Source organism: Motacilla alba, chromosome Z, assembly GCF_015832195.1.
Source record: "Motacilla alba alba isolate MOTALB_02 chromosome Z, Motacilla_alba_V1.0_pri, whole genome shotgun sequence".
Taxonomy (NCBI): domain Eukaryota; kingdom Metazoa; phylum Chordata; class Aves; order Passeriformes; family Motacillidae; genus Motacilla; species Motacilla alba.
This window is the reverse complement of record NC_052046.1, coordinates 35,822,360-35,838,454: the sequence shown is the minus strand read 5'-3', so window position 1 is coordinate 35,838,454 and position 16,095 is coordinate 35,822,360. Positions and strand designations below refer to the sequence as shown.

General features: G+C 41.4%; 1 protein-coding gene across 6 annotated transcripts in view; it reads right to left on the bottom strand.

Moving 5' to 3' along the window:
* PALM2AKAP2 (PALM2 and AKAP2 fusion) overlaps positions 1-16,095 on the bottom strand; it is a 270,078-nt gene that overhangs the window by 63,149 nt on the left and 190,834 nt on the right. The gene's annotated exons all lie outside the window — the stretch shown is intronic.

Here is a 16,095-nt window from a genome sequence, read left to right as displayed (position 1 = left end):
AGCCCACCTCTTAAGAGTCAAAAGCAACATTTAAAAGGAAACCCTGACACTCTTTGATTAGCATTGTTTAAGAGTGCCTTGTTAAGCCAGAAAGGAAGCGGACATTGGTTTCTAAGGAGCACCACCAAACAAAATACCATCTAAACAAGATAAATGTAGCAGCCTGAGCAAGTTTCTCGGCCTGTAACTCCACCTAGGAATTTCTCTTGCGAAATTGGTCTCTCCTGAGCTTCTAGACCCATCTACTGGGATAGATCCAGCTTGGCGGGGGCACGATTTCACTTCTACACAGCTTATGTGAATGAGCTTTGTGGAGGTATGTGCAAATCTGTGCTCCTGTAAAGCCTGCACACCGGGCTCTTACACACAGATGGTGCCACTGCCAGACCCTGCAAGCCTGGACAGGGCAGCGAGACCTCGGAGGGAGAAAGCCTCTATCTCCATGGGGTTCATCGGAAGAGCCCTTCTCACCCCCGAGGTCTCCATGGGCACTGCTCCAGAGCACTGGGTGGAACGCAGGGATAGCCCAGGATGGAGGTGTGCAAAGCCCACCCAAAGGCCATCCTGAAGGCACAGCAACACTTCCATACCCTTCTTCCCCACCCACTGCTGTTCCCTGCCTGGAAGTCACTGGCTTTCCTTCCTAGGCACTGCTTCCAGTAAGGTATTATTGATACAAAGCATGTCTTGTTGGTGCTGCACGTGTGCCCTGGCAGAAATGAAACGTTTTTTGTTGCCTAACAGTCCTCTCGTGGAAGCAGATCCTCTGAAATGAGGTTTAAAACCTAAGTCAGGTTACCCATGCCAGCCTATGGAGACAACAGCAAGCAGCAGGGAACCACCTGCATCTTTAGAGACATTACCTGACTGACACCATATTCTCTGAGACCACAAAACCATTTAGGTTGGAAAACACCTCTAAGACCACGGAGTCCGGTCATTAACCCAACACTGCCAAGTGCACCCCTAAACCATGTTCTTAAGCGCTATTTCCCAGCTTTTGATGTTTCTTCAATGGCTTCTCCCCTATTTTAGGGAACAAGCTCCTTTCTGAGGAACCATCCAGCCACATTTTATGTATGCTAAAAGCCTCAGACAGAAATCTTGCCCAAACTGTATTTGTGTTTCCATCTGTATTTATTCTTTAAGAGCTGTGGCTTGGTTTTAATGGTGCTTTTACTCCAGTGATTTTTGTATCAAGTTCAGCAAAGAAAATTTAAGGTTAGTGCAAGACTTCTTTGTGTAGTTAATTGAAACATGTTTCTATTACAGTCGGGCAATAACATGTCTGCCCTCAAACGTGCTGATGAGGAAAAGCAAAAAATGGAAATACATGAAACAAAGTAAATGTATGAACTTCTCTTGGAGCACTTATCCATGGCTATCATTGAACCTAACTTATATCCTTATTTCTAGTAGGTTAAGCATGGAAATCTTCCTGGGGAAAAAGGCTGCAAGAATGGCCCCTCAAGTGCTTTCTCTTATTATCTTAGTTCATGGCAGAACAATTCCAAGGGAATATCATGCTGTGGATGTGGTGGTGACATCTTTCTCTGCATCCCTCTGAAGGCCCTAATTAAAGAATGAAAGCAGAGGGAAGAAGCACAAACTTGAGCAAGTAGCACAGATGTGTAAGAGTCAAAAGGGAAAAGACACAGCAACTTCCCTTCCAAAATGAAGGCTGATACTGAGACTGTAAAAGTGTACAAGCAAGAAAACAGGGAGCATGATGACTGATCAAGGTACAGCATTCATAACATTCAGTTTTAACATCAAATTTATGTGGTACATAGTTGTCACTAAGGTACTGAAGAATACCAGACAACTGGAGAGAAGCATTTACCATTGTGCAACTAAAAGTTAAAACCAAACAGAAAATGGGGAACGTATATATTCCACTTTATGGTTCTTTATTTATGTCTGAACTGTTCCTAAGTTTTTCTGACAGACATTCTGGAGTATCCTGGTTCTTTGTGGATGCCTGAACGTGCAAAGGGCTCAACAGACTTAAGTGAGCTGATGCAAACGCTGAGCACGCCCACACTCAGAGAGACGGTGCACTGTCCAAGTGCACAAAACGCACCAGCGAAGAGGACATGTTGCTCACAGACAGAGCAGGCTCAGCAGACAAAGTCAAGGTCTTTAAGATGGTTCATTCATTGGGGAGAATGGGGCGGGATGTGTTTTGATCATATCCTTTTCTGTATGGTGGCTAATGAGCTGTACATAAATAATGGCAGTGTCCTGTGCAGCTGCTCTGTGGTTAAGGATGGCCTTGGGGCATCATGCTACAAAGGGCAGGGACTTGTGTGAAATGCTTTACAAACACCTCAGCCACAGGTTTAGGAGGGGCAATAACTACTTCAAATTGCAAAGTATGCACACTAAGTCCCCAGATTCCTCATATTTATCACATCGTTGTTGACTATTCACAACTTGCTTATCAGGATGAAGGACCTGGGCAGCACTTGACACATTCTCACAATGGAATGATAAAGACTATTACCACTCCATGTTGAGCATAAGCACGTCTGTTGGTGAGTCAAAAGGAAAGCTATTCTATTTTACTTCAAAGGACAATTACCAAAGAAATGTTCACAGAAGGAGAGGACTGGTTATTTGCTATGAAGGTGTGGGACTCTGTCCTGTGTTTACAGACAGCAGCTAGAGGTGCTGGAAGGCACGTTCCATTGTGAGCAAGCACAGGGATTTGTCCCAGTTTAAGCAGGAGTGTCTGGGTGTATCTGATGTGACAGAGAACCATTTGAGGGAGAAACAGAAACGCTGTGTCCCAGGACTCCCAGCCAAGGCTGCTGATAGCCTGTCAGCCCCTCCCCATTTTCTCCTTCTTTGATGCTCTCCCTATCACGACTGTTAATCCCTCCAATTTCACTGGCCTTTTCTGACCGCTTAGACCTCCCTATCAGACGTAAGGGATGTCTGCTGTATCTTAGAAGCACTTTGAGAACAACTTTTTTCAAAAGCACCAATATCGGTCAGTTTTGCCTAATCAATGTGTCACAGTTCATCCCACTGAACGTGGGCGAAGAACTTCACGTGACGTCAGTGGGCACAAAGCAAAGGCACTGAGCATTTTTGCTAAACCCTCAGGCCATTTTATACAGGAGAAACAGGCAAAGGCAATATGGATTCCTGAGCATCTGTGGCAGTCGTGGGGAACGTCCACACCATGTTTTTTCCGTATGAAATGAATACCTGAAGCAAGATTCTAAAAGCCATGCCTAAAGATCAGTAAGAAAATTCAGGACTGGACCCAAGTAGCAGTCCTATCTCCCCCTGCCTACATCCTTTCAGAGGTCACGTCTTGGGGGATGCTTTTTTTTTTAATGTTGTTAAAGGTCAGGACGAAGGTCCATCCATGTTAAATAGCAGCACATACCCAAGGTTTGCCGTCTAGGTTTGTCATTCCTCCTGACACCACATCCTCATGCTAAACTAAGCTAATTTCTCCCCAAAACATCCCCAAAGTGAACTTTCCCTTGACTCACAGGCGTACGACTGACGTGTGTGACTGCCTCTGAGATCAAGAGAAAGTGGGGAAACATCTTTTAAGTGTGATTAAAATATTTTAATAGGTTAATTAAAAACAATGTTATTTCACACAAGGGCTGTCCTTACTGGCAAATGTTCAACTGTTCTCTGCTGTCATGCTGCATTTTACCTTTGGCATCTTCTCTGACTCCTTGAACTCCATTTAAAGAATTTAATAGGTGTACATTAGTTATATTAGTCAAAAAGGGCATTTCCCATGTGCTTTAAGGAAAAGCATATGTTGGTTTTTGTTTTAAAAAGTATGTACTCTGTGGAATAACTGGCATGAAAACAAAAGGAAACATTCTTGAAAAATTACACAAAGTAAATGTTATTAGAAAAAAGTTCTTACTTAAAAGAGCAACTGCATAAATACCTGTGACTTTGTTTATGTTAAGCTTGTTCATAAGCACACCACAAAATCTAGGAAAAGGATGAATCTTCTTGAGATTTCTTACTTTGAAGACACAGAACAGTAAGACTAAAATGACGTGACTCTACAGAAAAACCCATGCATACTACCAGAGCAGTTAGGATTTTGAATCAGTTAAGAAGGCTAAATAACAAGGTTCACACTTACTCACAAACTCACAGATGTGCTAGGAAAATGTTTCCTCATTTGGTTTTCTTCTCTTGGGTCATATCAATGTAATACATAGATTGAAGAAAACTTCATTTAATTTTCTCTGCCCCACTTCCAATCCTTATCTTGGCAACACCGCCTTAGGAAAAGCAGGTAACTCTAAGTCCAAAAATGACAGGAGAGATCTTCTGCCTGTCCTTGAAGTGCACTGCCCATCTTTCCTGCCTGTTCTAGTGTTTTCATCCACTTTTTTCCAAGATGAAACTGACAGTGGCATGAAACAACTGGCTGACTCTTTTCCTTATTTTCCTTCTTGTTCATTTTACAATTTCTGCCTTAGACCATTCATTTTGATGACCATGTGTCTGCTTCAAGGATGACAACACTTGGAACTCCAAGGGAAGCAGAAGTGAGGGACTGAAGCACAGCACTACCTCCCAGTGAATGGGGGGAGACAGGAACAGTCTAAATATTTAAGTCTCAGAAGAGCATTCACAAGAATGGACTGATCTATGTTCCTCAACATGTCTCCCTGTCTTTGAAGGTCCTTTAAACGAAGTACAGGTAATCAAGGAGTCTCTGAAAGTTCCATGTTGTCATTTAAGCATCTTAAGTAAGTGACTTTATTAGTTCTTCTGGTGGACTTACATTCAAATACTTCATTCTGGAAAGAGGTGAATTATCTTCTAACACACTTTTAAATCTTGCCTAACAAGGGGCTCATCCTCTTCTCCTGACCAGGAGCTCAGCTGCTACTTGGACTAGTTCATATGCAGATGCTTGTAAACAACTCCTTCCTGCAGGATGATGAGATGAGGAAAGCATTTGCTCCCTTATTTTCTGTGCAATTATTTCAAGGGAAAGGTGCTTTAGTAAATTTGCAAATGAATCGCAATCTTCAAATGCAAAAAGAGAACAAAGTGTGAAATGAAACGGAAAGGTGTATATATATATATATATAAATATCTATATCTATGCACACACATAGACAATGAGAAGAAAGCTAAAAATGCTCATGGAAGAAATTCCAAAGGATTAAAAGATTGCATCAGGCTATCTAGAGAATCTTCCACTTCTCCACTGCTTGAACTCTCCTGACAAGAACTGGAAGTATTTTTACAGTTCATAATATTTCAGTGTCTGATTGGCAGCATTGTTCTTGTCTGTCAGATCTTCACAAGATATGGGAAGATGAGCTAAAACTTATACTCTAAATATGGAAACTCTGTGTTTAACCTGGTGTTACCATGCTTCAGCTAACTTCTTTTTGGATGGAACACTGCCAGCAAGCTGGCCTCTTCACGGACCTGTCCAGTGCACCTGGAGTCTATTCCAGAACACGTCTTTCTGGAAGAAGCATCCAGAGGAGGCCCACTGTACCCCAATCCCCAATCTTTAAAAAGTATTGTTCCCACCACCCCAACAGATCTCCCTTTAGATGACTGAATTTGCTTGACAGAGATTACATATATGTAGCTTGATGTGTCTTGTACAGCTTAAGCTGTTATCGTACCATGAATCTCAGCTGTGGTAGTTCTTTTCATGTCCTTTTAGACCCTGTTAGCACTTCATCTATGTTATCTATGTATGTGCTTCTCACACATTGAACAATTCCCTAATGAACTACCACAGCCCAAATCCTCTTCACTTTAAAAACTCCTATAAATTTCCAACAATTCCTGCCATAATAGTTCCCTCACTTTGCCAAAGCAATGAGCAACCAAAACCCAGTTCTACAGAGGCCATTTGAAGAAACTATATGTGTCTGTGGTGTTTCTGCCTGTCTTGTGTGAACCTTCAGTGTTGGTAAACACATGGCCCGGTGTTAACACACATTCTCATGTGTTCTATGTGCAATGCAGCTGCAGTGAACCTATACACCACACAAAAATACAAAACATAGCCTTTAGCCTCAGCTGGCCCTGAGCCCTCCTCACTTATCAGTCCAGAACTATATCCATTGCAAAACACGTGCTCTGCATGCAAAGGAAATACATATTTGCTCCTACAAAAAAAAGACACCTGAATTTTTGTTATGTGGCAGGGTATGATCCTTTTGTGACCAACAAACAGTGAGCTGCACATCCTAATCAGTTTCTCTTTCCTCTTCTCATTATATTCTTACACCTGTCACATTTTGGACATATATCAGGGCATGTGAGAGGCACCAGAAGCATCTCCTATCGCCTAACTTGAAAGACTGAAGGGGCAGACATGCATACAGAGATGGAATCCTTCCATTTTGTTTTATGACCAGTGTGCCCTGAAATGTGTGACACGGAAAGGGGCTGTGGTCCCACTGGATGACAGGGTGAAAATTGCTACAGACATTCCCCACTTGAAGGTGGTGGTGGTGGGGTGTTGCTTCCAAAGGAGGCATCACAAACCCCCCTTCTTAATCTACCTGTGTTTAAGGGTGCAATCTGGACTATCCTCCCCAGAGAACCAGAAACATTCGAGCCTTCTGTATTCAATCCACTTCAATCTACAATCCACTGCTGTAAACCTCCTCTTTTGCAGAAAAGGTCATCTGTAGGTTCTGTAACTATACTAGCAGCTGCTCCAACTGTTGATGGCATTTAGTCAACCCTGAATTTGTAAAGAATTAAAGGCCCTTTCAAAACTGTTCCATTCCTCTGGAAGCAAGCACCACGAAAGCACTGCTCTTGGTCTGCCATGAACAGGTGGTGTATTTGTTGAAAACTAATCAAAGGCAAAAACTCCATTAATATTCTTGCAAAAATCCAGCAGTTTGCTCTGATGGACTTATAAAATCCTTCTGAAGAAAAAAAGAAAAAAAAAAAAAAAAGGCAACAGGCAACCCAACCCCACAGGGGGTTAAGCCCTGCCAAAGGAGACATTTCCATGGGTGCAGTTTTTGAGTGAGGGAAGAATACAAGAATATTGAACGATATGATGCACTTTAAAATTCATAGGTGTAAATCTAGTGTAGTATCCAGTCATAAATCCTGGGGGCACACAGAGAGCAACTAGGGAATCATGTTCCACATGAAGAGTCCAAACTTACCTTGTGCAACCAAGTGCAGGAGGTTTTGTCTTTAAGGTCACCTCAGTGAGAAGTTATCCATTCTATTTAAAAATACGCTGTATGTTCCAGATATAAAATCTTGTGCAAGACATATGCTTTAAGCATGCCTTAAGTTAGAGGAATCTTTGTGTGCATCAAGTCTACTTCATTAACACCCTGAAATCAACTGTGTGTAAATGTTGATACAGTGGTCTGTATGGCCAAGTTGAGGCTGTCAAACTTTAAGTATGCTAATAGAAGCTGAGAATGTTATATGCAAAAGCAGAACATAACCCAGAAGGTGTAAAGGTAATTTTATGACATAAAATCAGGTTTATAATATTAAAAATATGCAACCAAATGATCACTGGAAAACCTAAAAGCAAAATATTTTGTCTTGACCTATTTTTGTTCTCAAACATGACAGGACTTGTGCTGACAGTACCCCAACAGCAATACCCACCTCTAAATGGAGTGTAATGCTGTGCTTTAACAAAGCTTTCCCCTGAATTCAGAAAGACGAAGGTAATGAGCAGGAGTTATCCTGGAGGTCTGTATCATAGCCTAACATCATGATATTTTGCTGCTGAATTTTGCTCTATAATCACACCAAAAAATCCTGAGTATATGTTCACCATTTGCCCTATGAGACAAGTTGCCCTCAGTTCATATACCCATGAATGAAGAGCATGGTTTATTTTTATCTGTTTGAGGGACACTTACACCTAGAGGACAAATCAGCATTTCACTAAAAGAATGCAAAGAACGTTAAAAATACTTAATGCATACAAGTGCATGAAAAGTTCAAGCCTGCTTTTATTTCAGCCTGTGGTCAATGACTTTGCAGTGTTTTTCCCGTTCCAGTTTTACACACATGACTCCCCCCAGATTCTCCTCGTGTTATGCTGAAGGCTCTTCAAGAGCTGAAGGGTAGATACAGATTAGTTACCTCGGGGCCCTCGGGTATATTAGATGCCAAACCCATCTCTTCTAAACCTGTCACAAAAAAGCTGTGCATCACATTTCTTGGAGTCTCCCAGTGCATAGGAGCTGTCTGGGGCTAGAGTGGGGATGACCATGCTGTGTCCCACTCTCTGCAAGCACCAAGAAACATCAGCAAGCTCATACACAGTCTGCTATATTATGCAGTTAATCGACCACATTGGTCAGTGACTTATCTTGCTTGGGTCAGTTTCCACAGCAGATGATGCTGGATTAATTACAGAAATACATAATTACAACAGTATGCCAGGCTGGCCAAAAGTAAACTTCTTCTGCTTCAGCATCTCTTCTGTATCTGTGAGTTTTCTGTGCACATCAACCAAACCATTAACCATTTATCACAGCAGAGATGTTGATAAAAATCCCCCCGTAGCACATGAAGGATTTCCATCAGTGCAAGTGCTAAATACACAGAGACACATGTCTCTCTTGCTTGATTAGTAAGAACAGGTTTGCATGTAGAACTGCAGGAAAATGAGGCATAGTGCAGCAGGGACTGATTTTCTCCTTCCATCAAGGAAGGAATTTATGGTTTTTAATCACTGTCTGGCATTTTGGTTAAGAAGGTATAGGGAATTTAGATTGGTAAGACTGTTAACAACATGGAGAATAGTCACAGTAATGATAGATATAAAACACCTTCAATCCTACAATTCTCCAACCCACAAAAGACATCTAGTTAGCAAAGGTTTTAATTTTGTTTTTGCTATTGAATGAGAATTGGGATACACAAAAGAAAATTTGATTTTACTTTCACAAAGACTCACAGATGAGATTTTAGTTTTTAAAATTCAAAACTTAAGTATCTCTCATCTTTCTTCCTCCCTAACCAAGCTCTTGAAGTTGATGAGGTTAAGACAGACCTGTCTTTACTTACTTCACTATCAAAGTAATTTACAACTATTTGAGATTTCTGACTAGGATGCTGCTATAAAAGCAAATCAGATTGTGAATCACTGTCCTTCTTAACTTTGCCGGAGTCCAAGTAAAAAAGGCACCTGAGATAAGTATTTCTTGATTTATTTTATCTGTAGCTAGTAAAATAACAATGTTCCAGAAAACATGCTGGTTTTAACTTCTAACTTTATTAAAAACAAACAAACAAACAACAACATTTAAAAAAATGGCAAGCTGTGCAGGAAGAGAGCAAACCGTTTTGTGTTTTCACAATACAATACACATTTCTTCGAGCTTCACAAAAACATAATATAATTTCCTTTGATAGGTTTTATCTTGCATTTTCCCATATATGTAAGCTGGTTTTTTCCCTTTTATGAATAGTGTTCTTTCTGGGAATTTGAGCTGAACAGTGCACACACATGGCATAGAGCACCATAAAGGCACATGGTAATAACAAAATAATAATAAGAGAAAGGCAACAGGTGATATTGTGGTTGCTGTGGAGTTGATGCAGTATGTGCCATTAACTGATGATTAATTAGTGAGGGCTTTGCCTAGTGTTTCTGTTGGTCTCCAGGGCTGTGCAGCAGGAAGAAACACAAGAGCCAGTAAGCTGGGAAAGTTCCTCCAGCTTCAGACTCACCTATTTCTTCCCTCTCTTCCTCTTCAAACTGGACTGATGATATTTTTGGCAGGGGAAGGTGGAGGCAGGAGAGGAAAAACCCCCATGTTAACTCTCCTTTTAAAACTCACTTTCTAAGCACTCAGTCCCGAAGTTCACACTTGCAATGTCACATAAACAGACATGTAAGTCCAGAGGAATCGAACGAGAGGCTCAGGCTTGACGCAGGTCTGCCTTTAGTCTGGGAGTGAGAAGATATCCTAGCATTTAAGTTCTTTGAAATAGCAAAGATCATTAGCTTGAATTTTAATTTCTTCCTTCATCAATGGCTATAGTACAGTCCTCACTATATTTAGTTGCCTTTATCTTCTCTCATCAAAGGCACATCAGTATGGAAAAAGGCTTCTCTCAATCTCAGACATTTTTATAAGATTTTAGAACTGTCATATCATTCTGCCGATAATCCTCAAATCTATTTTCTTGCAGCACTATTAATGGAACAGCATCCTATTTGTATGAGGGGAGTTTGCAACAAAAGCAGGATCTACCCTCTGGGATTCACATGTTCTCATTTTAATTAAAAAGAAATCCCATTAAAATTTGCCATTGCCACAAGTGAATCAAATTAATTTTAAAAAATCAGAAGATGGGAATAAAACTGGTTTTTATGAGGCAACAATGGCAGCTTAAATCTGTATCCTTTTAATAGCATAAATTAAAACTTGCAATTTAGAAGTATTTTCCTTGGGTCTTAGGAAATCCACTGAAGTGGTGGTGTAACCTTGAGTAATGCTGTGTGCCCACTAAATTCACCTCAGGGAAAGGAATGCTGCTTATTTTTACATAGAGTTTACTCAAAACTGCACACATGTTAATAATGGTCATAAAAATTTTACTTCAGATGCAGAAAGTGTTTAAATATTAATTCCTTTAAAAAAAATCAAACTCCAAACACAGCAGCAAACCCAAAATAAGAATGAAATTGCTCTACTTACAAATGAAATCACATTTGGGGCATCTTTGTTTTAAAGCTTCCAATAACTGAAGCAACATGTATTTGCTTTCGATCTCCTACTTATTAAGGAATATGGGACTGAACTACTGCTATACATGATCTTTGCAAGGGTGTACAGTTGAGCGGTAGGTGAAAGACGGCAGACATTAGACACAGATTAGGTTCTCGATAGCTTTTCCGATTGCTTACCTTTGCTTCACCTGCAGCTGAGGAGCCAAAGAGATTGCAGAGAGAGGGAGAACAAAAGGATAGATGGATGGCCAGGCGCTGCTTTGTCTGGTAAATGCAGGAGGCCAGGAAGGAGAACACCGCACAAGCACCACAGCAGCAGTTTTAGAGGATCATCTGCCGGTCCCATTGGAGTGTAAACCTCTGCACTATCTGGGGCAAGGGTGTGAACTGTTCCAGTAAGTGAAACGGAAAACACAGATGAGTGCCTGGGGAGGAAGGCTCACTTCCCACTCAGCACACTCCAGCTCATCCCCAGTGGCCATCAGGGATGTGAGAGAAGACTCGCTGGATTCCCAGGGAGCACAGGACCACATGAGGTCATGAAGAAGCTGGCTGGGAAGAGGCTGGGAGGAAGCTATCTCCCAGGTCTGAGGGTGAACTCACACAGATGTTGGGCATGTCTACACAGTTTCAGCCCCTTGGCCACTGGTTCCTTGCTTGTTCCATCACTTGTAGTGCTGGTTTGTACCGAGACAGCCACAGCCATGTTGCAGGACAAGATACTAACTTAACCGAGCAATGACTTGATAGTCACATCTTCAGTGCAGAACAGAAGTCCAAACTCTGTTCCATTATGAAGCAGCTGAATAAACTTCCCCCTAATTTTAGTCACAGGGAAGAGAAGACATAGCAGGGGTGGAGGCAGCGGGAATAACTTCTTCCTTTGCATTCATGGAAGTGGCTGTTTGGAGTAGGAAGATGCTGTTTGCACCACAGCGAGAGGAAAGCCTCTGGTTGTGGTTTTTGACTTGGCTCTGGATTTTGTCAGCTCAAATGTCAACCCTGGTTATGTTTCTACCCCCTTCTTGAAACTCTCACCCATCATAACCACAGTTTCATCTCTCCCCACTCTGTTCATGTAATCAAATAACTGACAGCTAGCACTTATTTCCAAACTTTGCTGGTTTCTTCCAGTGAGAAAAAAGGCACCATGTGAGCACTCACACTGCCATACTACAACCATGCCTCCTCCAGCTGTTAGGCTTCCTCACAGACACTCCTCCCCAGATGGTGGTCTACATTCAGTTATCTGTTGTGGCCACTGCCATGCTCAGCTATGCCTCCCATAGCTCTTTGTGCTAGACTTTCCTGCAGGCAGAGCAGATCACTTCCAGGGTGAACCTGACACCACCCTTAAAAAGATGAGCACACCAAAAGGAGTTAAAAAGCCCCACCATGCAATATATATGTAGGGAGTGATTTGGGAACACAGAATAAAAAGCCAAGTAGGAGAGCATGTTATCTCCAGTTTTTGAAGGATGCAGAACTTCTTTCACCTCTTTTTTTAAAAACCTATGCAAAGTATTGTACCTTAACACACCACTGAAAATGAGCAAATGCTGGCAGTAAGCCTTGGTACCAACTCACTTAAGGAAGCAGCAGGCTGCAGACCTCTCACTCTGCCTCCCTCTCTCCTATCCAGAGACTCTGAAACTTCACGTTAGGAAAACTCCCAACTACTTGGAAAAAACCACATCAAGTGTGAACCACCTGCTCTCACCTCCCCTGGCATGTCTGGTTTTTACATGCTTATTCTTGAATTTAGTCATGGTCAAAACCAGGTGAAACAGACTCATAAGTGCCTCCCTTATAGCGTACAGAGGATAAATTCTGGCAGAACAGTGGTTTTCCATATGGATGATTGCTGCTGCAGCTGCATTCATGACAGAATATGTTTTTGTTACATCTGCTTCTCTCAGTGACTCCTTAGCAAGGTTGCTGCTCGAATTTTGGTGACAGGGCTAGATGCTGACTGAAGCCATTTCAGCAGAACCAGCAGCAAAATTTAACACAAATTAATCTTCATTATAAATGGCAAAGAACCCTCTCTGCTCCACAAGACCCAGAGAGTGCTTGAAGTGAGAAGTGGCATGCTTGTAGACTTACAAAAGTATGACAAAGCAGCAGAAAGGATTCTGGTTGGTTCTCAGAAGTCTCTGTTAATAGAACACCTTGACTCTTTCCTTTCTGACCTTGCATTAAGGCAACAAGGTGTGGAGCATTAAGGAGGGAGAGAGCAAAGAACAGGGGGTCTGCTCCTGCTTGCCAGAAGGCACAATCAGAGTCCTATGATCAGCCAACAAGACATGTTACTATCACTCATTAACAGATTAGGAGATGTATATGATGTTTTTTGTAGGGAATGGATTAGGGACCATCTGTTGATCCATTTCACCCTGGGGAGCATATGTGAGCATTTCTGATGGGTGTAAAACTGGACAGTGTGCTCAGCCTGCATTCCTTTGACTGCCTTTCTCCTCATGGAGACACAGTTCATCTGGGGTGTGTGACACTCCCTTCCATCCTGTGCAAGTCATTTTTCATTGCTATCAGCTATCCCTTGGCTGCCTGAAGTGCCAAAAGCTGTTTGTGGAAGAAAGTGTGATGCTCAATCCCAAGGATTAAAACTGGGCAATGGACCTGAGGGGTAAGCTTTCAATGAGCACAGAAGCCTAGGGAAGAATAACTTCAGCCAAGATGTCGCTTCCTGACTTCTGCAGACAAAGAACCAACAGTAGCAAAGCACATTTTGAGAAGAGCTAACAACTCATTGTTCTCTTTCAAAACAGACTTGAACAAGAAAGTGCTTCTTTTCTGCTAATGCCTTTCTCCTAGACCTTCTCTTCCCCTCTGTCAGCCAGTTGTTCATGTCTACCCCTACACTGCTATTTCAGTGATGCTCTAGTTTTAAGCAATGTGTGTAGGAGAGTTAATTCAGACTCAGAGACCTCAGGCAGCTTGCTAGCCATGCTAATTAGCTGTCTAAGCAATAAGTACATTAGCTTTACAGCAGCACTGACAGATTTGACTGATATCAGAAACAATAATGCTTCATCCTACATGAAGCTGTAGGATGTATATGGTAAGAAAACGGTGTAGAAATGAACAACAGAAGACAATTACCACATTAGAAAGATTCCGAGTTAATGGTGACCAGGTCAAATTGAGGTTTTATTACATATGGATTCTGACCAGGATATTCTTTACCAACTGAACTAGGAAGAACAATTTGAAATTCAAGTGAACACAAACTCAGATCTGATTTCAAGGAGAATTTCCATCTGGAAAAATTGTGAAGAACTACTGACAAGTAATGGAGGTATCAAGGGCTAATAAGATTGCAAGGTGGAAAACGCGTGCATGACAATGGTGAAATTTCCAAACAGCTGAGGATTAAATCTAAGAGGATTTGAAGTTGCAGATAAAAAGCCTTAAGTTTCAAGCCAAGTGAAACTGTATTTGAGTAGAATCCTCTCCATCACTGCCTTATTCACCTAACCAAGCTAACTGCCAAATCTACGTGTTTACAACCCCTTACTGATTCAAAGTTGTGTTGTTCACTTCTGTGCCCCAGGGATTTTCAATCACTTGTGCAGTGCTGTCCCACATATTTTCCATTTAATTTCTGTTGTCAGATGTCAACCTTTAAGATTTTTTTCCCAGAATGTTCAGTAGTGTCCCAGTTACGCATCACCAGGGAAATTTCAAAATTTTTCCAGTGAGGTGTCTTAATTGACTTAAAAACATAAGGGTCTTATAATACAACAGTTTCTCCTGGAGTTAGATTCTTCCTATAAACTTGATCAGCCTTATTTTTGATCTAGAGTGACTAGCAAATTGAGCAAAAGTAAAGTGGCCTTAATCAGATGTTAGACCTCCATCCTCCCTCACCAGTTTCAGCTTCTTACCTTAAATCAGTCATGCCATCTGTAGGGAAAAGGCAATTAAATCAACCAGAAATCAACAGAAAATTTTTCTTTTTAGTTTCCCTGTTCCTGCATAGCCTTCACTGCCTGTCAAGACTGTTGGGAACTACTCCAGAGTATGACAGATCATGGACACAATTAGTTAGGCAACTCTTATTTAGTATGAAACAGGCTTTAAAGAATACTTTGAAATTAGTATTAAAGCAAGGAAACTATAAATGCTGATAACCAAATATTTGGCATATACAACCTTTTCCAAATACATGAATGTTCTGAAGACCAAACAAAATCATGTACCATGCACACATGCTTTCAAATAAAAAATACTCATCTGCATTTCTTCAATTAAAAAGAACCATTGGTACTCAACAGCAGGCACTAAAATATTAATTGAGTTGTATACACACAGCTATATGAAGAGAGTTGCATTGATATGGACACCCCCTGCTTCATGAGGTCTGCTTTATCAAGACGATGAGCTGACATGGAAGCCATATGTGCAGGAAAAAGCCATTCGCATTTTGTGATAATTAACCTCTAACAAGGAAATTACAGGGAACTTACTTTGAAATTAAATAATTCTAAATCTACAGGAACCCCTCCCATAATGTTCTTGCTACATCTTTTAAGTCTGATTCAGCCTCAAAATCCCCTTGCTTCAGTACATAGTCTATTTTAGTTGAACTGTTGTTCTGCATTTGGCTGGGGCAGAATTAACTTTCTTCAAAGTGGCTGGTATGGAGCTGTATTTTGGATTTGTGCTGAACACAGGGTTGGTAATTATTGCTCAGCAGGGCTTCCACCTAACCAAGGCCTTTTCTGCTGCTTGTACTTCCACACTGGTGAGGAAGCTGGGGGTGCATGAGAGGCTGGGAGGAGACACAGCTGGGACAGGTGATCCAAACTGACCAAAGAGACTTCCAGACTATGTGACATCATGCTCAGCACATAAAGGTCGGGGGAAGACAGAGGAAGGAGGGGAGTATTTGGAGTGATGGTGTTTGTCTATGCAAGTAACTGTTATGCATAATGGAGCTCTCCTATCTCATCTCATAATGGAGATGGCTGAACACATGCCTGCCACGGTAAACAGTAAAATAATTCCTTGTTTTGTTTTGCTTTGCTTGTGTGTATGGCTTTTGCTTTCTTTACTGAATGGTTTTGACCTCAACCCATGAGTTTTCCAGCTCTTACTGTTTCAATTCACTCCTCAGCCCTGCTGGCGTGGGGATGAGTGAGTGACTGCCTGGTGCCTGATTGCTGGCTGAAGTTAAACCATGAGACATGCAAATAAGGTAACTCAAATACACCAATTTGAGAAAACATATATAAAAAGCATATATAAAAAGGGCTAACTTTTGGTTGTTTCTACTTGCATATGTTCATATTTTTGCAAGATACAAGTGATGTCCTACAACTTCTATACTAAAAACCAACACCTTGAACTTAATGTGC